Source organism: Sciurus vulgaris, assembly GCF_902686455.1.
Source record: "Sciurus vulgaris genome assembly, chromosome: 19".
In the NCBI taxonomy this organism is placed as follows: domain Eukaryota; kingdom Metazoa; phylum Chordata; class Mammalia; order Rodentia; family Sciuridae; genus Sciurus; species Sciurus vulgaris.
In genome coordinates this window covers 16,264,953-16,290,764 of record NC_136480.1, presented here as the reverse complement: position 1 = coordinate 16,290,764, position 25,812 = coordinate 16,264,953, and the positions used below count along the sequence as shown (strand labels likewise).

At 44.8% G+C, this 25,812-nt stretch overlaps 1 protein-coding gene across 3 annotated transcripts in view; it reads left to right on the top strand.

Annotated features, from left to right (window-relative positions):
• The first annotated feature begins 961 nt into the window (after nt 1-961).
• Nucleotides 962-25,812, top strand: part of LOC306650301 (contactin-4) — a 953,963-nt gene continuing 929,112 nt past the window's right edge. For all 3 annotated transcript variants that reach the window (XM_079122191.1, XM_079122188.1, XM_079122193.1), the window contains exon 1: nt 962-1,133. The gene's annotated coding sequence lies outside the window, so the exon portion shown is untranslated. The remainder of the gene's footprint in view (nt 1,134-25,812) is intronic.

Below are 25,812 nucleotides of genomic sequence, written 5' to 3'. Positions count from 1 at the left end.
CCTAGGGGCTTTTTCTCTGGGAGAGAAACGCAGGCTCTCTTGGGGTTGCTGGCGATGCTTTCCAGATGAGTTAAACTGAGCTGGCTTTCCTCTGCTGTCAGAGTCGCTTTGCACAGGGCTGGTGAGGGGCTGAGGCATCTCTGCCTACCTCTGTGTTACTCTGAGGTTTGGAATTGGAGTGAAGGGAGCTTTTTCTCCAAAGAAACGGTAGATTCAGGCTTGAGAATGACCACGGTAACGTCATTATTCCATGCACACGCCTGTGAACACCAAGGCTTTCAATGTGCCCACACACCACAAATTGATCCTGTGCACATTTCAGTGGAACGTTTCCTCTCCCCCCAAACACATTCCAGCCTGAAAGCACACTGCGTGGGTGACGGTCCAGGTCGCTAAGGCTGTCTGGCCAATGTCCTCTGCCTAAGGACAGGCAGATAAAAAATTTCAAAAGCCCCCTCTTTCGGTCTCTGGAGTTCAGTGCCATCGGCCCACACCCAACCTGGATTCAGCAATTCCCAGCCCAGAAGCACGAGTTTCCCTTGCTAGGGCACCTTAAAGACCCCCCCGAATTCCGGAACGCCCGAGGTGTGGGTACCTCCGCAGGTCGCGCCTCCTGTGCCCCAATACTCAGGCTGCAAAGGAAGGACATCCCGTCGGTATGTATATCCCTGGTCAAGACACCCTTTATGCCCCTATAAAGGAACCGGGCTCAGAGTCTCCACCGGCCTGAGGATCAGGTAAAGCTCCCTTTGCCAGTTTCGTGCGTGGGGACTGGGGGCCACCTCCCCGCGGCAGGGCCGGGCAGGTGCTGCGCCCTGCGCGCGCTCCTGGAGCCGCGCACTGAGCATGCCCAGCTCTGCCACGCGCGGCTCCCGCCCTCCCCGCCGCGCCCCCGCCCCGCGCGCCTTTCCCTCCAGCTTCCCGGCCCCCGGCTTCCAGCGCTCCGGCGCGCCAGGTTTTTGGGGCTGCCAGGAGCGCAGCGAGGGAGGGGAGCGCGACACCAGACAGCACCGGGTTCAACTCCGGGATTGGTCGCAAGTAGGGAGCTTTCGCCACTACACCGGGACCCTCAGACTGTGCCTGCGCCGCACTCGGGCTGTCCTCGGCGCTCGGAGCAGAGCCCAGGTGCAGAGGTAAGTGGCGTGCGAGCCGCCCGGCTCCCGCTCCAGCCTGCCAGTTGGCTGCCCAGGCAGCCCTGCTCCCCGATTTTGAGTAGAGGGCAGCATCCTCTCCAGCCGCGGGATGGAGAGAGGGCTGCCCAGGGTTCCGATTCCTGCCGGGCTGGACAGGGGCTGTGGAGCTCCATCGCCCCGAGCCGGCCAGCGCTGCAGGGTCGGGCAGCAGGCGCAGAGCGCCCTGACCCTGGGAAGAGGCAGGGCCCCGACGACGCCCCCGTCACCCCACGGCGACCCTTCTCCTCCTTTTTAGTCTGAAAATAAGTTTGTTGCGCTGCAAGGCAACCGCAAAATAAGGAGCCCAGAGCCCGGAATGCTTCGGGAACCCTTAAAATGGGTTCTTGCAACTGGTTCAGGCTGATGCCCTCTCCGCGCGCCCTAGCCCCGGGTGCCGGGCTCTAGACCGGGGCTTCCTTCGGGTGTCCGTTCCAGGGTTCCGATGCTCCAGCTGCAACCACAGTAAAGGAAAGCGAACTTGGGCTGAGGTTCAAGGGATCGGAACCTCAGAGAACCCGATCTCCGCCGCCGAGGTAGAAGCAGTGTTGAAACAGACACTAATTTTGGAGAGCGCCAGCCAGCCGAGTGCCAGGCTGGGTACTAAGCACAGGGATTGCGCGGCCAACCGCATCTACCGGGTCCCTGCTCCTGGGGAGGCTGCCTGGTTTCCCCAATCTCTGCCGAAGGAGCTTGTTGGAGTGACATCCATTTCCAACAACTTCTGGGGGATTTTCAGTTTCTTTTGCGAGGCAAAGACAACCGCCTCCTCCCTTCTCCGGTACCCAGACAGCAGCGAGATGTGCGCCAGGCGCCCCGCAGACACCAACCCTCTTGCTCTCCTTCTCCAGTTGGGGTTGGAGGGGAGGGGGGCTCAAAACCTTCGTACATTTTCTCCCTTTGTGCCTGGTGTGTGTAATTTACTATTAATGAAAGGCGTGGAGGCGAGGGTAGGAGGCCGTGGGCTCCTGGTGCTCGCTGAACCAGTCAGGGAGTCTGCTGCAGGAACACATTTTGCAGCACAGCGGAGCTCTGCGAGGAGGCGGCTCCGCGCAACGGGAAGATAAGGTGTTAGATTGCTGGCCCCGCGTCTCCAGATTGGAAGCAAAAAGGGTTGAGGTTGTGTAGGGCGATTGAATGTGACCGATCACCTTGGGTGTGTGTTCTGCGTGCAAGAGGGTGGCTTGGATCTTGGGGTATATTGGAGGTTGATTTGTAAGGAGGAGTCCCTGCGAGCAATGCTTCTGGAACTTTTTCTAGTTTTCCTACTGGAATCAACATAGGGGCGGGGACATGTTTTTCAGGGGAAAAAAAAAAATGTCATTTAATTGCATGGGAAGCTCCTGCAGTTTGCAGTGGCGGGAGCTGGGAATTTCAAGCAATAACGCCACATAACTGATTTGTTTAGACACCTACATAGGATAATTTGGAGCATGCTTTTATTTTTCCTTTTTGAGATTGATGGTTTATGTTCTTCAGGGAGTGAGGTAGGAGCTTCGAGTCTGGATTTCCCTTTAAGTAGGTCCACCTAGCAACCTTTCAAGTAGAACTGATTAGCAACTCTTTATGTCTGTACCCAGGTGGGTGTAAAAGAAGTTTCTCCTGGAGCAAACAGCTTGACGTGATTTTGGTGGCATTCATGAGAAAAATTCATATTTCACCATAAATTTATTCTTGCTATCCTGTTGATTTCATTCAAGACTGTGGAAATCTCCCCTATTGCTTGTGGGAGTAGATAAGACTAGCAAGGATCAAATACAAGTTCTGTGAGAATATTACTTTTTTGCTACCTTGTAAAAATGCTATTGATTTTGTTTGCTGTTTGTTTAAACTGGCTTCAACTGCCCTGTCTGGTTGAGGAAAGATCATGATGATAAATCTCATTATTTTTTCAGTGTGGATCTCTCCAGTTTGCTAGCAAGCATGAAAAAGTCTGACCTTTTGAATTGGGGGCTGTAATGCTAAGAGACTTTACCAGTTGTTTAAAGCGGGGAAATTTTAGCTGAGACAAATTTCCTTATTTGTAGCCTTTGAAAACACTGTCAGTTTCTCTACCTTGGAAGACCTTCAGTGCAGTTTGGATTCAGCTCAGTAGCTCTTCCATGGTCACTTCAAATTGACAGGTGATTAAGAGTGATAAGAGAACATCACTTAAAAACTGTTGGATTTTTGTTTTTTTTTTTTAATCAATCCCCTTATTTTACTTATTTCTCTCTCTTTTTTGCTCAGAAGTAGGTCTGCTGATTTTTCCCTTTCTAAACACTAAATCTTTGGTGCAAATTCTTCTGAAAGGTGCTCAGGACATCCATCAGTTCAATGTAGGTCTTACAAAAATAAGAGTAACCTAAATAAACTTCTGAGCTGAAAACTCCCCTTTGTAATTTCTGACTTTTCTAAGTTTGTCTGCTAATGGTCTAATGTATGGGATTCTTCTTTGTTATATGAAGAGACCAGGACTTAACATACATCCATTCTAACCTCTCTTGTTAAAGCTTTTGTGAACTCTTGGCATTATAGGATTTTAATCGCATGAATCTGTTTCATGTAGCGGTCCGAGGGATGTCCCCACACTGAGGTGAAGTTTTTTTTTCTTCTTCTTGTTTTCTGAAAAGTGATTTTCTGAGTCAGATGAAACGGGCAGGATTTATTACCATGACTTACTTGTCTTCACTCTCTTATTATTTACTATTGGAAGAAAATTTGATCATGCATCAATAAAATTTATAAATTAAAGGCATCTCCTGATGTCTGGTACACTGTTGACATAAAGCAAAAATATAAAAGTTCTCACATTTTTATCCATTCCCATGGATTGTTTTCTACTGTCCTTGGGTGGGGACTGCCTTTGGAGATTACTGCTAGCTCAGGTTTTTTTTTTTTTTTTTAACCTTTCTCTCCTTATCTGTGTTCTGCCATTTATTATCTCTGATCCTGTAGCCAGTTGTAAAACTGCTAGCCATCTGTCTCCTGTAACAGGTGGCTTGAGGGCGTCTGTTTTCCTGTCCTGACTCACCTGGTTGGAATTAGGTTTGGGAGATAAAGGCCCTTGGGAGGGGTCATGGTGGCTGGCACAAAGTGGACATACCCCTGAAAGACATGAGGTTCTGAAGACTGAGCGACCCGAGGCCAGGAGTCCATGAGCTGAGAAAGAAAGGGCACCTTCCACCCTGCCCGTGGAGGATGGTCAGATTCTAGACACCTGGGTCCACGTTCAGCCTCACCGCTGATTACATTCACCTTATCAGGTGAGAGAATTCCATAGCCCTATTCTGTGAGCCCTGATTTCCTTAGCTATAAAATCAGGACAAGACCTAGTTCAAGGCCCTGCGGTAGGGGTTGCCTATGAGAGGATACATGAAGAACTTGGTTATGTTAGATCGGCTACTTTATGAGCTCAAATAAAGGAGCCCCCCCTGTATACTGTCTCACATGTGAAATGAATTTCTTTCTCCTTCCTGTAAATCCCCCACGTGGGTGATGGTAGAGGCCTTCATGGAAAGTTCCATTCAGAGACCCAGATTGATCCGTTCTGCACCCTTGTCATCTCCAGAGGGTGCAGAATGGATCCAGGCCCTGGAGGGAGAAAGACTTGGACAATGTGAATTGCTCCCACCCAGAAGTGGTGGGTTCTCTTTGCTTGTATCCTGTTGGCTGGAACTCAGCTCCAGGGGTGTAGCCAGAGGAAGGCTGGGAAATGTAGTCCTGCTGTATATTCAGGAAGGAAGCAGCTAGCCTTCTCTGAGTCTGTTCCCATGTGTGACGTTGCCTCCTCCCTATTCTTCCTTCAACCGCTGGTAGAAGAACTGGAATACATATGAGAAATAAAGCCATAACAGGAGCAGCCGATGAGCTGATCCGTGCACAGTGTTTACTATTTTGAGATGCCTTTCTGAGCGCTTTGCACGCCTAAATAGCAATTGCTGCCATCTCTGCTGTGCAGATGAGGAAGACTAGCCAAAGAGAAATTAACCCATTTGTTCAACACAGCTCGTATTGGGAGGGCTGGGATTTGAACCAGCCTCTCTGGGTCCAGGATTGATTTTTTTATAAAACAGGGACACTAAAGTCCTGATTTTGTTTTTGCCTCAGTACTTCCTTAAACCAGGGAACCCCTGTTACCTCTTGTCTCTGTAGAAATATTGCCAGTCTAGTTTTTGAAAATCCTAAAGAAGGAAGAGATCTTGTCTAAATTGAAGCATCCAGAGTGGAAGATCTTGGAAGATGTTGGTTCAGGAGCAGATATTTGAATGAGGACCCCCCGCACACTATAATGTACTTTGGTTTCTTTCTGATATGCACATCATCAGTGTCTACGCTCCGCATGGTGACCTCTCTCTTAAGCCTCTGTTGTGACAGTCATGTGCCACCCCTTTCATGCCGGAATATGTGAAAATAAGTTCCTCTTCAGTTCTCAGCATAAGTAAATATCCTTTCTGTTAAACCAGTCTCCCCTAACTTAGCTTGTGATCAAAGGCATTACTTTTCCTCTATCTCCAACCACCCCAAAAAGGAAAAACCTCCCCTTTCTTGTCCTCTCTGCTTTGCCCAACTTGTACTTATTTATTTTTTTCAAATATTTCCTGCCGGATTGAAGGCACCTCTCTCCGTCACCCTTGCGTCTTCTCAAAGAAAATGGTCTCTCTCATTCTCATCTTGTTCTCTCACATCAGAAAATCTCCTTCATCTCCCGTCGCCTGTGTTTTTGTCTTTTGTAAACACGACAATTACCGATCGAGTTTCCAGTGACGGCAGAGAAGGTGCTCAGCGGCCTGTCTTTGTCAAGACAGGTTGGTTCCATCTTGTCCGGTATGCAGTTGGCGCCTCTTCACCATTAGTTCATGATAAACTCTCCGTGTGGACAGGCAGATATTCTGTGTGCTTATCAGTCACTTCTTCCCCCCAAAACCCCTGTTCATTTCTTCTTGATTTTTTTCTGAACCTTAGGTTACAAGAGATCTTTTTTCCCCCTCAACTCTTCTTCTTTCCCCTTTTCTCTCACTTCCGTGACATTTATGTGCATGTGTGTGTGCATGTGTGTGTGTGTGTGTCGCTGGGTATGGAACACAGGGCTCGAGCACGCTAGCCGAGTGCCCGACGACCCGCTACACCCCAGCCCATGCCTTGTCTTGATCAAGCCCCTGCCAGTGATTTCTTGGGTTGGAGAGGTAAGAGGGTTTTAACGTACTTCTGTCATATTTCCAGACTCCCAACAAGCCACATCCCATGGGGACTTGAGACAAGCTGACATCAGCTGCTGTTCCAGAACCATTCTAAATACTCAGTGACTTGAAAGAACTTTTCACTGCCCACTCCTGCGGGGTGGTGTGTGTTCACGCAGAGTTCCTGACCTGGTGGCTCTCCCTGGAGTCATTTAGGGATTCGGGTCCCTCACACCCTTGTGGCTTTCTGGTCTTGGAGGTCCCTGGGGTCTTGTCTTTCAGCCGAGAGATAGGGTATAAGAAGAGAAGTAGTGCAGAGAAGTCTCTCCTGGGTTGTCACAGGCCAGCCCTGGGAGGGACCGGCTTGGCCTCTGCCCACTCAGGATAGGGCTGAACTCATTGCTTGGACTTTCTTTGCCCTGAGGGAAGTTGAGACCCAGAGTCTAGCTGTGTCTGGAGCTATCCAGCAGGTTCAGCTGCGATTGCCAGCTAAGTCTCCGTTTCCCTCTCTGAGCGTGGAGGAAGGAAGGCATAGACGCCATACTTTCCCTGATCCATATGCACTCCCTCTCTTCCTTTGAACTTGGGACTTTATTCTTGTCCCACTCTTAGGGCATATGAGCTGGGTGACATGTTATTTCCTCCATCAGGATTGGAACATGTGAGCCAGGCCTGGCCACACTATTTGCTTCCAGACAAGGGCCTGGCCCAGCGAGGAGCACAATGGGGCAGGGAGATGCTTCCCGGCTTTCCTGGGACGTTGGCTGGGCTCCATGCATGCCCTTGAGCTGGTTCCCACAGACACGGGCATGAGGACAGAAGGTACAGCAGCCCTTACAGCTGCAACTGTCTTGCCACCAAAGAGAAAAAGGAGGCCTGTTGTTTCTAGGGGGTCACCTGATACTCAAGAATGAAGCCACCAGAAGGGAGGTCAGAGGCCAGAGGGGGGAAGCCGTGGCCCCTGGTGTGGCGTGAGCCCAGGACCCCAGCTCTTCCTGCAGCCAGCTGACCTGAGGGTTTCGCTGCCCTGAATTCTTTTTTCTTCTTTTTTGGTTACAGCTTTGATTTCAGCTGGTTTGGGTTGGATTTTTATTCCTTCAAGTCCATCCTGATTCATAGATCAAGAACAACAAAGAGGACTGAATTCTGGATAAAGATGGGAGGGGGCTCTTTCTGGTTTTCCCCTTTCAACTCACCTAAGGAGTCCTGTTGGTCGTAAGCTGGGCTATGGTTCTTGGGCTGGTACTGAGTCGGACTCTCCGTCAAGAACCCTTTGGCTTCCCTCTACCCAGGCAGGTAGGTTTGTCTGTCCATCATAAACCTCAGGGGCTCCTTCTCCCAAAGCTTCTCTCTCTTCCTAGAGTTTCTGGAAGAGAAGTGCAGGCCAGAGGACCCACTCAGGCTGATTCCCCATCCAAGAGGGACTGGTTCTTACCTGATGCTTTCCTTTCCAAACTCATGTCCCCATCCCATGTCCCTCTTGGGGTTCAGGCTCCACTGGACCAATCCACTCTCCCCTCCTGCCACCCCACACGCGCCTCTGGTCTGCTCTGCTCCAGCTGTGCGTTTCCGCTGTGTCGATCAGTTTGCACAGTGCCCGACTCCAGCGTGGTCCTGTTCAGCCTCTTTGAATGCTACCGAGGCGTGAAGAGGGGCTCCCTTCTCTGCACCTGTCCCCCTTGGGTTGGTTTCCATGCCTGTGATTAGGACACCTGCCATGGGGGTGTCGACCCTCCTTTCTTCCCAGGACCTAGGGGTTCCCAGGAGGCTGGACATTCACTTTGACAACCAGGAAGATCCTCAGCCAGCCGGGACAAATGTCCCAAATCACTGACACTGCTTCCATTTCACACAGATGCCCGTGAGTGACATGGGTAACATGTCAGTGTCTTGTGACAGTGCGTGAGAGCTTGACAACTGGAGTTGGACAGAGTTCTTGCCCGTTGGGTCCCATTTCACACTAGCGGTGTGACCGTGGGTGAGCTAACTCCCTGTCCCGCCTTTCAGTCATATCATCGGTATCCTGGGGTCAGATGCATCTTATAGGATTGTTCGGATGCTGAAAAGATGCAGTAAGTCAGGAGACTTTGTCTGGAGATGGGAGTGTCTGTCAAATGAGGTGTGCCTAATGACGCGGGGTCACGTGAAGGCCCTGGATCAGGAGAACGGTGGATAGATCCTCGTGAGCCCCAATAAATAGCTCTGGGTGGTTATTGGCCTTCACCTTGGAGGATGCCTGGCCTCAGCGCGGCAGGTGGAAACACGACTAAATTCAGAATACACGTTCAGGGAGCCATTTGAGTGTGTGACGAGAGGAGTCACCCAGTCACTCAGTGACTCGAAATATGTGCGAGGGTGATTTATTCCCACAAGACTTACACATGCATGAATCCAATGCACAGCTGTTCCTTCTGGGGTGGGCGGGGGAGGACAAGGTTTGATTATTTTTTTTTTTCTTGCTTCCTAAGCCAGAGTGAACAATTTGCATGCTTTGGAAACATAAACGATTTCTCACCTTGGAGTGGCATTGGTTTCGGTGCAGAACCCTTCCTGTGCATGTTTGGCACTGGGAATTCTGTAAAGGTGGGATGTTTGGGGGAGGGGAATTCAGTTCAGGAGAAATGGTGGGTTGGAACAGCAGAGCCCCTGCTGAGTCCACTAGGAGCTCCACTTTAGAAATAATGTATGAACAGTCCCTTTGTTCTCCTGGCTCCTAACCGGCCTGCTTACCTTAGGCTGTGCTTTGGTACATAGACAGGCATTGTGCCCTGACAGCTGTGTTAATAGAAATCTCCAGTATCCAGGTTGCCTGTGCCTTTCAGGCGTTCATGGAAATGTCCAGCAAGAGCAGGTGTTTCACGGGGGTGTCCGATGAGATGGGTCCATTCTGCAAGAGAGGGCAATCACACAAAAGTGTAATGTGACTTAAGTCCCCGCTTCTGTTTGAGGAGGCTCCATGCTAGGCAATTGCCACTGTTTGTCATCATGTGAATTTGTCCTGTCACCTGCATTACGATGACTCTTCAACCCCAAATGTAAATATGAATAGTTTTGTCTTAACCATGCGTTTGATTCCCTCTTACCTGGCTATTGATGCCGGTCTCGGTGAAGGTTAGTGAATTCACTGGGGGGGAGGGGGGAGGGAGGGTGTCCAAGCGCTATTTTCCCTGTATTTGATGTGGTGAATGACAGACGTCCTCACAGGAACATTGATAACTCAGGTCACACATCTAAATCCTGGTAAAAATTAAAATGCAAACATGGTTATCTAGAATTCTTGGATCAGTCCTTATAAATAGTGATTTGTCTTTAATTCACAACAGTTTTTTAAAACACCAAAACCTTTGAAGAATATGTTTCTTTCCTGCTTCAACAAGTGACTAAATATAATTTGCTCCTGGATGACACTGGATCCCTAGAGTGTAGACCTTTTAGTCAAAATGGCCTGGATTTGAGTCCTTGTTCTTACCAGTTGTGTGATCTCAAACACATTCTCTCCTCTTCTGAGGTAGTTTTGTACATCTGTACGGTGCGGTTCTCTCACTATGCCTAGCTCACAGAGATGCTGCAAATGTTAAATGTTATGCATTTAAGAGTTTAGTACAGCGTGCCTGGCATGTGCTAAATACCAAGGCAATTAGTGCTTTATCTATCTTTGCAACTTCTACAAAACAGAGGGTGTATATTCCGTCTATTTTATGGAATGAAGGAGTGTTTATGTCACAAATGACTTTGTGTTTTTACATCTGTCAAAACGATGAATGTAGCCCGGGTATGGTATACTTGTCATCCTAGCAGCTGGGGAGGCTGAGGCAGGGGGATTGTGAGTTCAAAGTCAACCTCAGCAAAATAGAGATCCTAAGCAACTCAGTGAGACTCTGTCTCTTAATAAAATACAAAATAGGGCTGGGGAGGCAGCTCCGTGGTCGAGTGCCCCTGAGTTCAATCCCTGGTACCCCACCTTCTCCAAAAAAAAAAAAAAAAAAAACCATGAATTTTGCCCTTGCCCTAGTGCTGTTATGGGAGGCTGTGCACCAGAAGCCACTGTGCAGCTTAGACATTGTCACCTAACCTGTCTGCCCTCTGCTACCTTTGAGATTTTCACAGATGATCCCTGGTTTGTGTGAAGGAGCCTTTTCTACTTGCCGTTCCTTATTTCTTATAAAAGATCAAGTTCAACTCTATGAGCTGTTCAGACTGTGTTCATAGTAGGGTCTGAGTGAGGCTAGGAAGGACCTTTCCATCACCCCCTGCTCCTGATTTGGGTGAGAAAATAGGAGTCATGTCCATTTCCACCAGTCTTGTCTTTGCTTTCCTGTCCTCCTCAACTGCGTTACTGAGTGGCAAGATGTAACCATACCATAGCAGAACAAGAAAAATCCTGCCTCTCTAACACTCTAACCCGTGTCTGGGATGGGTCACGCACCGGCTCATGTTCATGAAGATTCCTGTGTGATTGCAGAATGCTGTTTTTCTGACCATAAGTTCTCATTTATTTTCTTCGGTGCTTTTTAAGGTTGTGCTTCCCAGTTGATGAGAATCCAGCTTAAAATGCCTAGCCTATTTTGCCAGTTCTTTTCTTATTTGAACATCACAGTTGGGACTCCTGGCAGTAGATACTGTTGAGGGTTTGCGCTCTGTCCGCCTGGGTGCTGCGTAGCAGATCATTGCAAACCCAGTTTCATCAACTCTGTTCAATTCCTTTATTAGCAGCAATTTACCGGAGTATCGTTTATATGATGCGCTGTAACTGAAATGAAGATTTTTTTTGAGTCATCCCTGTTATTTAGAGTGGGATCTGTTTCTGTTCCTCTGAATTAACGGACTTTTGTGAGTTGGAGTGCATTTCTTAGGATGTGGCTCCTTACATCAGTGTGTTAAAAACTCTGATTCAATAGGAATCTGGTAGAATGCCTTCTTAGGAATCGTGGATCCTGGATTTCAGGTTGCCCCTCAGTCTCTCTGGATGGGAAACACTGTTTTAGGTGCTGTAAGGAGAGACTGTAGGCAAACATGGTGATTCAGAATGTTTTGATGATTCAAGTCCTGGTCACGCTGCTGACACTTTCGTGACTTTAGACCAAGTTCACGAAGCTTGCTTTGCTTCATTTTTCTCATACATATAATGGAGCTATTTCTGAGGGATTGTGGAGATGATAATAAGTTAATTGTATATATGCAAAGCCTGGTGCCAGGCACATAATTAGGTGGTAATCTCTCATTTTTTTTTTTTTTTTTTTTTTTTTTTTTTATTGGTGCTGGGGATTGAAGCTAGGGGCACTAATCACTGAACCAAATGCCCAGATCTTTTTTTTAATCTTGTGATAGGGTCTGGCTGAGTTGCGTAAGGCCTCACTAAGTTGCCGAGACTGGCTTTGAATTTGCGATCCCCCTGCCTCCACCTTCCCAGCCACTGGGATTGCCGGTGGGCACCACTGCACCTGCCTAGATCATCTCTCGGTGCCAAGGTGTATACTTGAGACTTCATTCTTTTGCAGCATATATTTAGCATGACACCTGTGTGGTGCATTAACTGGGTGAATGTTAGGATTTACAGACTGGCAATCACATTCTTTCAAAGTACTCGGCCCGGTGATTTATGCGTGATCCTATGTCTTTATCCACTGGATGGACAATGGATTCTCCTCACCGTGAAGACAGAGGAGAACATTTCCAGAGCAAGTCCTTTTATGATTGGCATTATTGCAGCAAGCCACTGGGTCAGAAATGAGATGGGATTAGCACGATTTGAGATTTGGGTTTGGAAAGATGACATGGGCTATGGTCGAGAATCTTATTTATTAAAAACAATGAATTACAGACAGGGCTTTCGTCTGTATTCCTTTGCCCTCAGCTGAGTTCACTTTGTGAACCTGGAAAAGGTATGTTGACATGTGACAGAGCAGAAACAGAAAAATGTTTCAAGTTGCTTTTAGTCACATGTGTTTAAAATGTTTTAAAGGATTTGCAATTTTTTTTTTTTTTTTAATTGTACTCCAGTCCTGGGAAATGAAATTGTTTTTTTTTTTTTTTTTTTTTTTTTTTTTTTTTTTTTTTTTCTGGGGGAATAGCAATCACTTTATGGATGTTTGAATTGCAAAACTTAGCAAACCAATCGTGATTGGTTTATTGTTAATAGGCAGGCAGTGAGGGACTTTTACACATCTGAAGAGAGAAAAGTCCACGTCTTACTTCCCGTGTTTCTGTACCCTTTCGGGAGTCTCATAGTCAGTATGCTTTGAATGTTTCTCTACTTCATCTTTGCATGTAAATTCATCTACTTTAGGGCGGGAAGGAATGTTTCTGTCACAAATTGCTTTGTTTAGGGTTCACAATTTCTCTCCTTATTTGTTTCTTAGTTGCTTTTCTACGTTGCTTCCTATAATGTGAAAGCATTTGAAAGTTTATTTACTATGTTCTGTTGTTTTCCTTCTCCCACCCCATTCCTGTGCTCCTTCAAGCTAACTCACAGCAGAATCTTAATTTCTTCACAGACTTCTACCCATTTATTTTTGTCACACAGATTCTAAGTTGTGGTTTTGTTGTAGAAATTGGCCTGAGTTCAGGCTTCGAATCATTCATGCCCTGATATTTTCTGAGTTAGATTCTTCCCAGGATAGACCACATACCATCATTTCTATGTGATTATTCTAAGCACCCAAGTATCCGTGAAAATCCTAAAAAATAAACTTTCAATGCTAAGCATGGTAGAAATCCAGCTATTTCTGCTTTCTCAGACTTTTAGGTATAAGAGAGATTTACAGGAACTTAATTGCAGAGATGAATTTCATCACACCCAGAGCCTAAATTACCAGGGTTAAGTAGCTGAAACAGGTGGAAGGGTTCTTTCTGTTGCATCTGAACATAATACAATGAATTGCTCATCAGCAGGGACCATTTGAGATGCTTCTGATTCCTGATGTTCTGTACCCAGCATCTCACTGACCAGGACTCTGCATTCTAGCCGGGCCTCGGTGTAGCTTCTGAGCACAGAACAGAAGATGATCCGTACAAGATGTTTGTCTGCTACCTTACTGTCACAGGGTCCACAGATGGACATCGCCTAGGAGATGGGGCATAATGGAGAACTTTGGTTCTCACCCTAGATCTGTTGTATCAAGCACCTTCCATTAAGAAGGCCATTTATATCCAAAATAAAAGAGATGGGCATTCCTTTCCATCCTATTCTTAACTAACTCCACCAACTGGTTTCCTTTTACTAAACTTAAATGTCAAGTACACTTAAGGCACCTTGCTTCAGTGTATAGTAAGGACCCAGTACTGTAGACTCAGATAAGTTAAGACTTTGGCCAAATGATGGTCAGAGTGTGTGTGGTCTGTAGCTGTATCTATTTACCTGTATCTATATAGTCTGATATAGTATCTATAGATATACATCTAGATATATATATCAGACTACACATCTATCTATCTATATATAGTCTAATATAGATATATCTAGAGCCACATTCCCAGCTCTTTTTTATTTTTTATCTTGAGATAGGGTCTGGCTGAATTGCATAAGACCTCACTATACATCTATATATATAGACTATATATAGATACATCTATATATCTAGCTATATTGATATATATATCTGTAGACATATATATCAGACTATATAGATTATACACATCATGTGTATATATATGTGTATATATGCATACATACATACATGCACACACACATGCACCCAGACACATACACACAAATATGCACAAATAAAAAGGGCTGGTGATTTGACTCAGTGGTTAAGTGCCCCTGGGCTCAATTACCAGTGCCAAAAAAAAAAAAAAAAAGATTTTTGGTGTGTATATATGAAACGGCATGTTATATGTGCTTTCAAGGAGCAACGTGACTCTTGTATCAGAAAATTGTGCAGAATGTCACTTTGGGATAAATTAGGGGACATGAGGACATTAAGCAGTATTCTCTCTCTCTTCTCTCTCTCTCTCTCTCTCTTTTTTTTTTTTTGTTTCGGAGATTTAACCCAGGGATGCTTGACCACACGATCACAGAGCCACATCCCCAGCCCTCTCTTTGAATATTTTATTTAGAGACAGAATCTCACTAACTTGCTGAGGCTGGTCTTGAACTTGCGACTCTCCTGCCTCAGCCTCTGGAGTGGCTGGGATCACAGGCATGCGCCACTGCACCCTTTAGGCAGAATTCTTGAAGCTGGAGAAAGACATTAGAAGATTTTAAATGACTGGAGGGACATCCGACTGCCAATTGGGAGAGGTCCGTCTGAGTCTGAGGTGGAGATCTGAATGACAGGTCGGGTGGTGCTCGGGTGGCATCCTCAGCCTGTCTAGGCTTTGAGACGGATGCCGGCTTTCATGAATAGTTCTTCTTTCCCCTTCTGGCTCCTGTTAATTAGGTAAGATGACAGTAAACTGGGTACAAAAGTGCATTTGCACTCGTTATATAAAATATTTATACCTGCTAAATGTATTTCATGTTTAAATCCAATATGCATAGGGATTAACAAGTAATTTGGGGCTTAAATTAGAGAACTAAGAAAATGAGCAAACAGCAAAGGTTATTATTATGTATATAATGAAAAAAATTTAAAAAGCCTCTTAGAGAAAGGATGGTCTTTTCCATGGTAGCATGAGAAGAATCATCTCGTGGCCAGAGGTTTCCAAATGGACCATTTCAGTGAAGCACCACGCACTCGAGTGTCTGTTTTGTTTTATTTTGTTTCTGTATTTTCCATTTGGAAACATTTGAGCGTCTGAGATTTCATGGCAAGGTATCCAGTGCCCATCTGTCCTCCAGTACAGCTTTTGGCTTCTTTCCATTTCTCTCCTGTGACTGAGGTACATTCCTTAGCCGATCACATTTGCTGTCCTTAGATATTATGAGAGAGAAACTAATGCCATCTGACAACATTTCAAGGAGTGGCCATTGGTACTGAAATGTACTTTTTAAAAAAATTTTCTTTTTCTAATTCACGGGAACAGGAGTCCTTTTTTCCTAACAGGAAAATCACGTTGGCTATTTGTGGTCTTCTTGGGTGAACAGGCCTGGACCCATCCTCCCTGTGGGAAGTGGGTCAGGACGTCATCTCTGGTGGCTTCAACAGACTGATGGTTCTTATTATTCCAGAACACCCAGGCTACAGGCACGTGACCTAGCATGCAAAACTCAGACCTCCTCATAGGCAGAATCTTGAGCTTGGCAAAGGGTGAAGACATAGTTATTAGGATTTAATAAATGTGGCAGGGTCTTGGCTGCACTGTCCAGAGGTATCTGTACCTGGGGAGTTTAGAGAGGCTTGATCCTTTAGTTCTTCCTTCTCTCAAATTAACCACTCCTATTCTTTTTACAAAATCTTCTGTTGCCTGGGTTTCCAAGAGTTGGCTTTCCTTGCTTGCAAGCCAAGAATGATAGGGAGAAAACAATAAAATAAAAAGGTTCTCTTGGTTAACTGGTAAACCTATTTATGTTTTTATCTTCTGTTAGGAGTTTGCATAGGTCACAGTCCTACAGGTGATCTTTTCCAGGGTCCATCACTGGTTAGCTTGAGGTCCCTTTGGAAACTTGGAAAATATATCCCTGGGGGAGCCTCTTGCTCAGGTTCCAGAAAGTATTTACAGGACCATGTTCTGCAGCACCGGGGGCGATGCCTAAAAATTATATATGTAAATCACTCTGCCTTCTCAGATTTTCAGGTGTGGCTGAGGCTTTATTCAAAAGGACTGCTCACGTCCCATGCCACCAACAGCTGGCCAAGCTGCTTCTTTAAAAGCTTATTCCTTTTCTGAATAATTGATACTACCCAGGACCTTTGGATGCTTCTTCCTACGAGCAACACCTGGAAGTTTCCCTCTTGGTCTAGCCAGTGCTTAAAGTCTCTGCTACAAATCCATTTCTGGAGGCTGTGTAATCACAGTAAGGAGTGGGCACTTAGCTTTCCGGGCCGTGCCTGCAAACTTGGGGCTGTTCACTCTGGAAACGTGGAGTATTTCTATTTATGCACTGAGACTTACATCTTTCTCCAAGGTGTGCTGTAATAGCCTGAGTATTAAAAGTCTCTGGGTTTAACTTGAACTTGGTGTTCATAAAAGGGGACGCTAGTATGGATGATCTTCAAATACTTTTTCATTTATGATCATTCACCCCTAAATTCTTCTTGTACTTATGTTAGAAAGAAGTGTTTGAGAGAGGCCTGATGTTGAATATAAAAATAAAAAAAATTCCCTTTCCTCACCCTGAAAGTGGGAGACGAGGGCCTCTTTTTAGGACTGAATATAAACTCTCTGGGGTAATTGCTGCAAAATATGATTCTCAGGAAAATCTGGGAGCTTTAGAGGAAAATAAAGATTCACAGCCCCACTCAGAGCTGCAGCATCAGAGTCCCTGGGGAGAAGCTTTAGGAAACGGTATTTGGAATGTTTCTCCAGGTTTGGGAACTAGAGCATGTTTTGTGGAACGGTAATTTGTCTAGATATAAATAGGATTCCTTTAAAAAAATGAAAAGAAACAAGCTTGGGCAGTTCTAGTTTTTAAACGTGTTTTCTTGCAACACAGAACCTGTGTCCTAAGCAGCTAGGTGGTGGCTTTCATCCTGGCTCCTCGTTAGAATTGTCCAACTTAGTTGTTTAAATTGGACAATTCTGATTTGAGGGTGGTCGCTGGGTAATGAAATATTTTAAAGCTACCAAGGAGACGTTATTGAGAATATCAGGGTCCAAGTCCATATATAGGTTGAGGTATTCTTTGGAATACATTTTGGAAAATTTAGTCTAAATATGTCACAAATCACCGTTTTTTTTTTTTTTTTAATCAGATGGTTTTACTCAATTTATATATGCATTATATTTTCAAAGTACTTTCCCAGATAGTTTTCCCCAATGATCAAAATCAAAACAAAACAAAACAAAACAAAAAATGCAAAAAAATGAAACCTCCTCTTTAGGAAGAAAAAAATGGAATGTTTAGAGACATTCTATGAGAAAAAAAAATCATACATGAGAAAAGAGTTGTGTCTTAGTTCATTTTCTATTGCTGTAGCAAAATAACTGAGGAAGGGTGCTTTGTAGAGAAAAATGTTTACTTAGCCCACAGTTTTGTGAACTGAAGAGCATGATGCCAACATCTGCTGAGTTCAGGGTAGGGCCTTATGGCAGACGATGTCCCAATGGCAGGAGCATGTCCAGAAATCTCCTGGTGAGAGAGGAAGCCATAAGCCAGGGGCCAGGCTTACTCTCTCAAGAACTTACTGGGGTTCACAAGAACTACATTAACCCCTTCCAAGGGCAACATCCCCACTGACCTAGCCATCTCCCCCTGGGCTCCACTTCTTAACAGCCCCACCAACCTCCAAACATTGCTACTCAGAGGACAGAGCTTCTAGCACATGATATGGGAGTGGACACACTCTTGGGTGCCATGATGCTCGCTATGTCCTAGGTAAGAAGACTGAGGACCAGAGACAGCGGTGATGATCATGCACCAAGCTTAGGGCAACACTGACATCAGATCCCAGGTTTGCCTGCGTGTGACAGAAGGTTCTTGGTCCCGTGGTATCCTCACTTAGGCAGAGACTTCTGTGCATAAGGATCAGTGGGTGTGCAACACACTTCTGTGTGCATGCAGGACTTGCAGAAAAACATCTTACTGAAAGGAAGGTGAATCTTCATAAGTGGTAAGGGTTTGAGAAGGATCCAAGTGCTTAGAATCATTTCAGAACCTCAGTATTTTTCAGCCAGAAATTGGTATATGAAAGTGAGCACATTTTTGAAGCTATTGTGAATTAGTAATTTTTGCCCATGCAAAATTAAATACTGTATTTTTCATTATATGAATTTATTTGAATACTCAAAAGTCACTGTTTAAATACCTTTTTTTTTTTTGGTACAGGTAGGTTTCCAAATATTGCTAAGCTGCCAGAAAATACTGAGTTTTATGGCTATTTTTGTTGCTGTTTTTACGCTGGCCACAAATTTAAACAAAAGAGAAGGAATGATTTGGACGACTGTCAGTTAAACGCTGTGAAAGGGATTTACATACGTGCCCAAATGCAGGCTTAGTTGTCACTCAGAATGTGATGTTTCACTTTAAAACGTGCCCTCTTAGGACATTTAAAAAAAAGTTTTCAGTCTTTTCATTTTACTGGAGAAGATAAACCGATTAGAACGTAAATGACATTATGTATTCAAGTTCAAGTATGATGGTTAATTTTATATGTCCACTTGGCTAGGCCATGGTATCCAGATTGTTGGTCAGATGTGTCTGGAGGATACTGTGAAGATATTTTGAAGGTGAGATTAGCATCTAAATAGTGCATTTTTAATAAAGCATATTCATATACGAAGGGGTCTCATACAGTCAGCAGAAGGCTTCGTATGAAGACGGACCTCCTCCAAAGAGGAAGAATCTGCCAGCAGTTTGATTTTGGACACTAGCTATAATATTAAAGCTTCCCTGAGTCTCTATCCTGCTCACCTACCCACCAATCTCAGTCACATGAGGCAGTTTGTTAATCAGTCTCTCTGTCCATATCCATCCATCCTTCCTTCTATCCATCCATCCATCCATCCATCCATCCATCCATCCATCCAACTTTGGTTCTGCTTGTATGGAAACTTACGCTACTGCACTAAGAGTCTTTGTTCTCCCTATGATTCTTCTCTCCTTTGATTCTTTATTCTCTCCTATGATTTTTAGAAGAATTTTACTTGGATACCTTTATCCACAGAATTGCTTTCATACATTTGCAGAATGAATGATAAATGGCGACCATCAACACTGCTGATCTTTCCCTATGAGTTGTGCCTTTCATGGGTGTTATGCCAAGTAAGTAGGAACACAGAGAAATTTTGGGAACAGAATGTATTGCTCCCTGCACATCTGTGGTGTTATAGGTTTCCAGATGTAGCTCTGTCTTTTAGTCCAAGTTGGATGATGTAGAGAAATGGGCATGGAATCTTTTAGAATTCACTTGATTTAACCTGCAGTTACCAAGTGCTCCTGCAGATTGGGGGCAAAAGCTCAGTTCTGTGGTGTTATGGTTGGGAGGTGAGGTGTCTCCCAAGAGCTCACATGTGAGCCAATGCATGAAGGTGTAGAGGAGAAATGATTCGGTTGTGAGAGTCTTACCCCAATCAGTGGATTAATCCCCTCATGGGAATTAACTGAGTGGTAACTGAAGTGGTAGGTGTGGCTGGAGGAGGTGGAATTGGGGCGTGGCTTTTGTATTTGGAGAGTGGAGTCTCTTTCTGTTTCCTGATGAGTGAGCTGCTTCCCTCTGCCATGCTCTTCTGCCATGATGTTCAGCCTCACCTGGAGCCCTGAGGAATGGAGCCAGACTTCCATAGACTGAGACCTCTGAAGCCATGAGCCCTCAAATAAACCTTTCCTACTCTATAATTGTGCTGGCCAGATCATTTAGTCACAGCAGCAAAATAGCTGACTAACTGTGGGTGGAAACAAGATGGCAGATGTGAAAACTGCACTCTTGGAGCTTAGAGCCTGGTTGTGGAAATAAACAAAGAGTAAAACATAAAACCTGAAATAAAAATAACACACAGTGAAAGGGGGCAGAATAGAAGCTCATTGGATTGGACAAAGGGGATTGAGGGAAGGGGGGATGGGGACAGGAAGGATAGTGGGATGAATAGGATGTCCCTTTCTTGTGCTAGTCTTGAATACATGACCAGTGAAACTCCACATCCTGTACAGCCACAGGGAGGGGAAGGAACTCTCCATGTATGTATGATATGCCAAAATATGCAAAATATGCACTGTCATGTATACCTAAAGGGAACCAATAAAAACTAATCATGGACTCTGTGGACGCTCTGAACAAGACAGGAAGGGGGCTGAACTGGACCCCTAAGTGGACAGGACCCTCATTAGATTGGCATAGTCATGGAAGGCTTCTTGATTAATGTGACTTCGGAGCCACCAAACTTGAGACGAAGGTAGCCACACAGTCAACAGACAGATGCTACAAGTGAGGGACAGTCGGCAAGGAAAAGCCTGACTCACAGCCTGGCCTCATCATTGATCAAGGAAGCCTTGGACTCAGCTGAGTGAGGAGGCCCTGAGCGGAAGGTGTGGAAGGAAGGGTGACCTTGGGAGACGGGGGAGACCTGAGCTTGGATTCCATGGCGAGTCTCTTAGAGAGGAAACGCCAGCTCCTCAGTTCACTGGCTCTTAAATGTGTTTGATGTCTGTATCTTTGCAACCATGATCTGCCTCATTTAGCGAATAGGTGATTTTGTAGGATGTGTGTGATGCTCATGTGTGCGGATTACCCCCCATGGCTAGCTCTTCCATACTTGCCAAGAGTTCCTGAATCTTCAAGTGCAATATTGATGGTGGGGCGTCTCCTCCTACTTTGAGGGTTGCCTCTGTATCTCCATCCCTTGAAGGTCTAGGTTCAGTGATTTCATGAATTTTAATACTGTGTCTGACTTATTCCTTCCATGCCTCTCCTTCCTTCTTCCCTCCCTTTCATCCTTTCTATCCTCGAGCAAACATGAGAAGCCAGGACAGCCCTGGGTATGGTGAATCTATCATTTCCAGTATAAAGAGTCACATGCTGAGAGATCCCTCCAGTCCCATAGAATTGTAAAATAGAATACCTTAGAACTTGGGCTGTCGATGGAGTCTTTCACTGAAGGATCTAAGCAAATGTCAAGCTTGTAACTTGGCAGAGTTTCCATATCTCGGTTTGAAGAATGCAAGTGTACAACTTCCATCTACATTGTTGAAATGAAGAGTCTCGGTGATTATCTATGTAACTTAATAGAACAAATTCAGCCTCTAATGAAGGAGACTGGGTCTTTGATTCATTTGGATCAACTGCTAATCTTGGTTAATTTCCCTGGATAGTGTCTGAAATCTCTATTTCAGTTTGGCTTTGTAATTCTTTGTGTTTTACAATTATTCTTCCTTAAAGGTTATATGTCTGTGGGTTTGAATTTTAATGTACGAGGGACCCTGGTCAAAACCAAGTTTCCTTTCCATCTACTACCACCTCTTTCCCTGAGAGACAGTGTTGTTATTATATTTTACAGAGATACGGGGTACGCGGGTACACATATATGTGAATGTACTTTTTAGTTAAAAATGCCTGAACACCTGGCATATGAGCAATAGCATCGTTTAGATGTAAGGTGTCCCTTAGAAAGTCATGTGTGAGACAATTCAGGAATGTTCAGAGATGAAATGATTGGGTTATGAGAGCCATAACTTCATCAGTGGATTGCTCCACTGATTTGATTTACATGGTGCTAACTCTAGGCAGGCAAGGTGCAGCTAGAGAAAGTAGGTTACTGAGGGCATGCCTCTGGGGTATATAGTTTCTCCATGCTGAGGAGAGCTCTCTCTCTGCTTTCTAGTTGCTATGTCCTCAGCTGCTTTGTCCTTCCATGCTCTTCCGCCATGATGTTCTGACTCACGTTGGGTTCAAAGCAATGGAGTTGCCCCACCATGGACTGAACCTCTGAAATCGTGAGCCAAAAGAAAGTTTTCTTTCTCTGTGTTTTTCTTGTCAAGTCTTTGGGTTAAAAAAAAAAAAAAAGCCAATTAAAACATGTGGGATATCCATTTTTCATCTGGCAGAAATCTTAGATATCCATTTACCTGAGTCTATGCATAGCTGACTCTTGCTTGCCAAGGACTAACCAGAGTGTGTATTCCCTTGGACCAGGGTCATAATATGCAACCACTTTATCATCACTTATGTTCTTTACAGGCCTTTACTACTAAAAATGATATTTTTGTAGACGTATCTTCTAGTCCAAGCGAGATCACGTAGAGTAACGTGAGTACAATGTCCTTTTAGAATTCACTTCATTTTTCCATTCAGCCTGTAGTTGTTAAATGCTCCTAAGTGCTAAGGCAAAGATGAGACCTGTGTGTTTAAGGAAGTCAGACATGGACCCTGCTGTCCCAGGACATTTTTAGGGACTACCACTCTCCCCCAAAGTCAAACTTTAAATAATCATAAGCTATATGGGCACTCTTGAGGAGGTAGGTGGGGCTAATATGAAAACCATATGGGAGGATCCTCCCTCGATACCACAGGCAAGGATGGCTATATCATAAAATGCATTCCTGAAAGAGTAATAGGGATCTCTGTCAAAGAGTAGTGCTTTTATCTTTATTTTTACTTTTTAAACATTTTTAACTTTTATGATTATTTCTGCATTGTCCTGCAATGAAATTATTACCATATACAAGTGAAGGTTTTCAAAATGATGTCTTCATATGAATTGATACAGTTTCTCCTTAGTCATTGGCAGAATTCTTTCCATCACATATCGACAGCAGCAGTTTTTATAAAGCTTTATCATTGATCCTCTATCCAGGTAGCACAGTTACGTTAAGTAGTTGTGCAAGGTGATGCTTGACTTTGGTTTCTTTTTCTGTCCAACAATAAGGACTCATTGAGGGCTCTCCGTTCCAGGTTACTATGGTATGTTAGGAGGTGTCGGGTACTATATCTAAGACTAGGACTTCATGCTGCAACCAGAGCGGTCTCTGAATTCACATGGCAGATGGAAGCCAGGCAAATGTGTTATCTTCCACCACCCTACTTTGGAACTAGGAGTGGAAACCAGGGACCTTTTACTGCTGAGCCACATACCCAATCCTTTTATTTTATTTATCTTTTCTTTACTTTGAGAAAGTGTTTTGCTAAATTGCTGAGATTTGACCTTGAACTTGTGATCCTTCTGCCTCAGCCTCCCAAGTTGCTGGGGTTACAGGCACGCAGCCAGGTCAGGGAATTGTGATCTCAGCTGAAGGCAGCTTCAGCATTTGATACCAAAGTGATAACCTCTGCTGATCTTTTGGGTGCCCCGAGGCACAGTAGAGTTAATGATGAAAAATAACTCTCGTTTGCTGAGCATTAATTGTATGCCTGGCACCTTTGCATACATTATTTCTAATCTTTACAACCACCTTCCAAGGTGGGAATTATTATTTGCACTTTACGGTCGTGGGAATTTGAGTTCACAGAGGCCTAATGCCTTTCTCAAGGTGACATAACTAATGCTTGGCAGAGATATTTCCATTCTGACGTCTCTGCTCTCTCCTCTGCACTGCGCCAGTGTTGGTGACCCGGCTAACCCGGCTTTCCCTTTTGTTGTGTGACTGAGGTGGCCATCAGAATCACTTGGCTTTGCTACTATGTGTGCATGTATCCCTGCTGATCAACATCCAGGAGAATTTAGGCAGTACCTTAGTGCTTTATTTGGTTGACCCAGCTTTTGCCTGCTGGTTTGAATGCTCAACACATATCTGCTCCTTGGTATCCAGCAGCATTATGTCCCCTCTTGCCACCCATACCTAATATTTCTAAATTGATGCCTCACAAGATGTATTGAGATATGGCAGTTTTCTCCCACTACACTGATTGTAATTAGTTCCTGGCATTCCAAGATGTTGGAGATTTCTTTACAGATGTACTTCATGTTATGGGGGCTAAATATAGGTGCTGGAATTTCAGATAAGTGGGTTCTCGCCTTAGACTGCTTAACACATCAAAACTACCTTTGGGATCACCAGGCAGGTGGATCTCCAGACATGGTGGGTGGGGTCGTTCTGACCATTTTTCTCAGTCAAACCGAAATGTCTAGCAAAAGGAAAGTGCATGACAAAATTAATTCCTCCAGATTAGGACCTGGCGAAGGTTTAGCTGCATACACAGAGGAGAAGAATTCAAGAGGCAGGCAGGTCAAAGCCAAGGACCCAGAAACGCTTCTCATAATTCCACAAAGGAAAAGATAAAAGAAAAGCAGAAGACAAAACCGTAGACCATCAGCCAGTGTAGGAAGAGGAATCTCCCCGAGGCCAGCTGGCGTAGAGCTTGATCATTAGGAAGAGCAGTCACTTCCAGTGGGCCGGCCATATGTCCTTCATATGAATGAAGAAGTCAGAGAAAGACCCAGCACAGTAGGCTGAGATCCTGGGGACGGGGAGAGGAACCCTGTCCAGAAAACACAGAGGCGATAGTGAGAGATTTGACCTTGGGCCAAGGACTTCCACTCTCCCTCCATTTCTCATCCCTGTCAACTGTGCCAGTAAGGTCAGCTCAGTACGTTTAGAATGAGATGGTTTCGTTGAGGGGTCACTTTCTTGATAGAGGATTCTTTTTTCTTGGAGGTCATTCATTTCTAATAGACTTCATTCCGCCTGAGTTTCTGGTTTAAACTGTGTCATTGAGGTGTCACGGATAGGCATGAAACCCCACCTATTTAGTGTGTACCTTTGATGGTTTGGAACAGAGGCCTGTACCCATGAGGCCATCACCACAAGCAGGGTGACAGATACCCCCGTCACCTCTGAAAGGATTCTCCTCTACCAGCTGTTTGGTGCTCATAGCAGTTGAAATCGACTCAATAAAATTCTAGATGCAAAGTACAGAAGTACAGGATACATTTTCTTTATCCATTCACCTGTCGACGGACAGGTAGGCTCTTTCCATGTTTTGGTGATTGGGACTTAAAGCCATAAGGAATATAAGAAGCCAATATCAGATCTGGAGTTAGCTCTTGGGCATCCTGATTTCTATTCTTTTGGGGCATAGATTTCTATGAAATCTTAGTGCCTCAGTTTGTGTGTGTGTGTGTATTTGTATGTGTGTTTGTTTGTCTGCACATACATGTGTGCATGCTTTCATTTTAAAAACTCTATCATATTTGGGAATTTCCTCCCAGTGGATCTGAGCATGTCATTATGACCTGTGTTGGTCCCAAAAGCAACGTGTCTCATTTGGAAGCCCCCCCCCCCCTTGACATGGAATCCACCTGAATGTCTGACTGTGCGATTCACTGTCTTGAAGGAATGTTCTCCAGTGAGCAGAGCACGCTTTTTCCTTAACTCACAGACCTCTGTTCACTCAGAACCCAGAGACTCTTACGGGGCAGGACAGAAAATGAGCAGATGGATCTCTGCTGCCACACTGTCTCCTCCACGTCTCCTGTGGACTGAATTCCGAAGGCTGCTGAGCCTGCCCCTGACCTGACTCTGTCTCTAGCTCTGCAAGCTGCATTCAGAGGGTCCCTTATCAGTATCTAAGTGAATTCTAGCTTTGATCCTTTGTCTGACACCTTCTTTGTATTTTCCAGGCAATCAGTAGACATCTGACTTTTCAGTAGATGCATGTCCTATAATTAAGAAATATTGATTTAATAATTTTTTTTTGGCCTGTGGATTTTATTTAATCATTAGCTAATAAGATTTATTGAGCATCTTGCATTTCCGTAGCCCTTTGGTTGAGGGTATTAGCTCCATAGCACATAATTGTTTGGAACAGAGTGATACATTTAGGATAATTTGTTGTTAAAACCCAGGTACTGGTGTGGCGAGGTTGAGAGGAGGAAGAGAGAACGTAACTTTAAATCTGGTTGAAAACCAGATTTTCCAAGGAGTATTTTACTTACTTTTAAATGTGCTTTGACCTCCTTGGGTTGCAAACAGTAGAGAGTTATTTTCATTTCATTTAGAACACGGTGTTTAT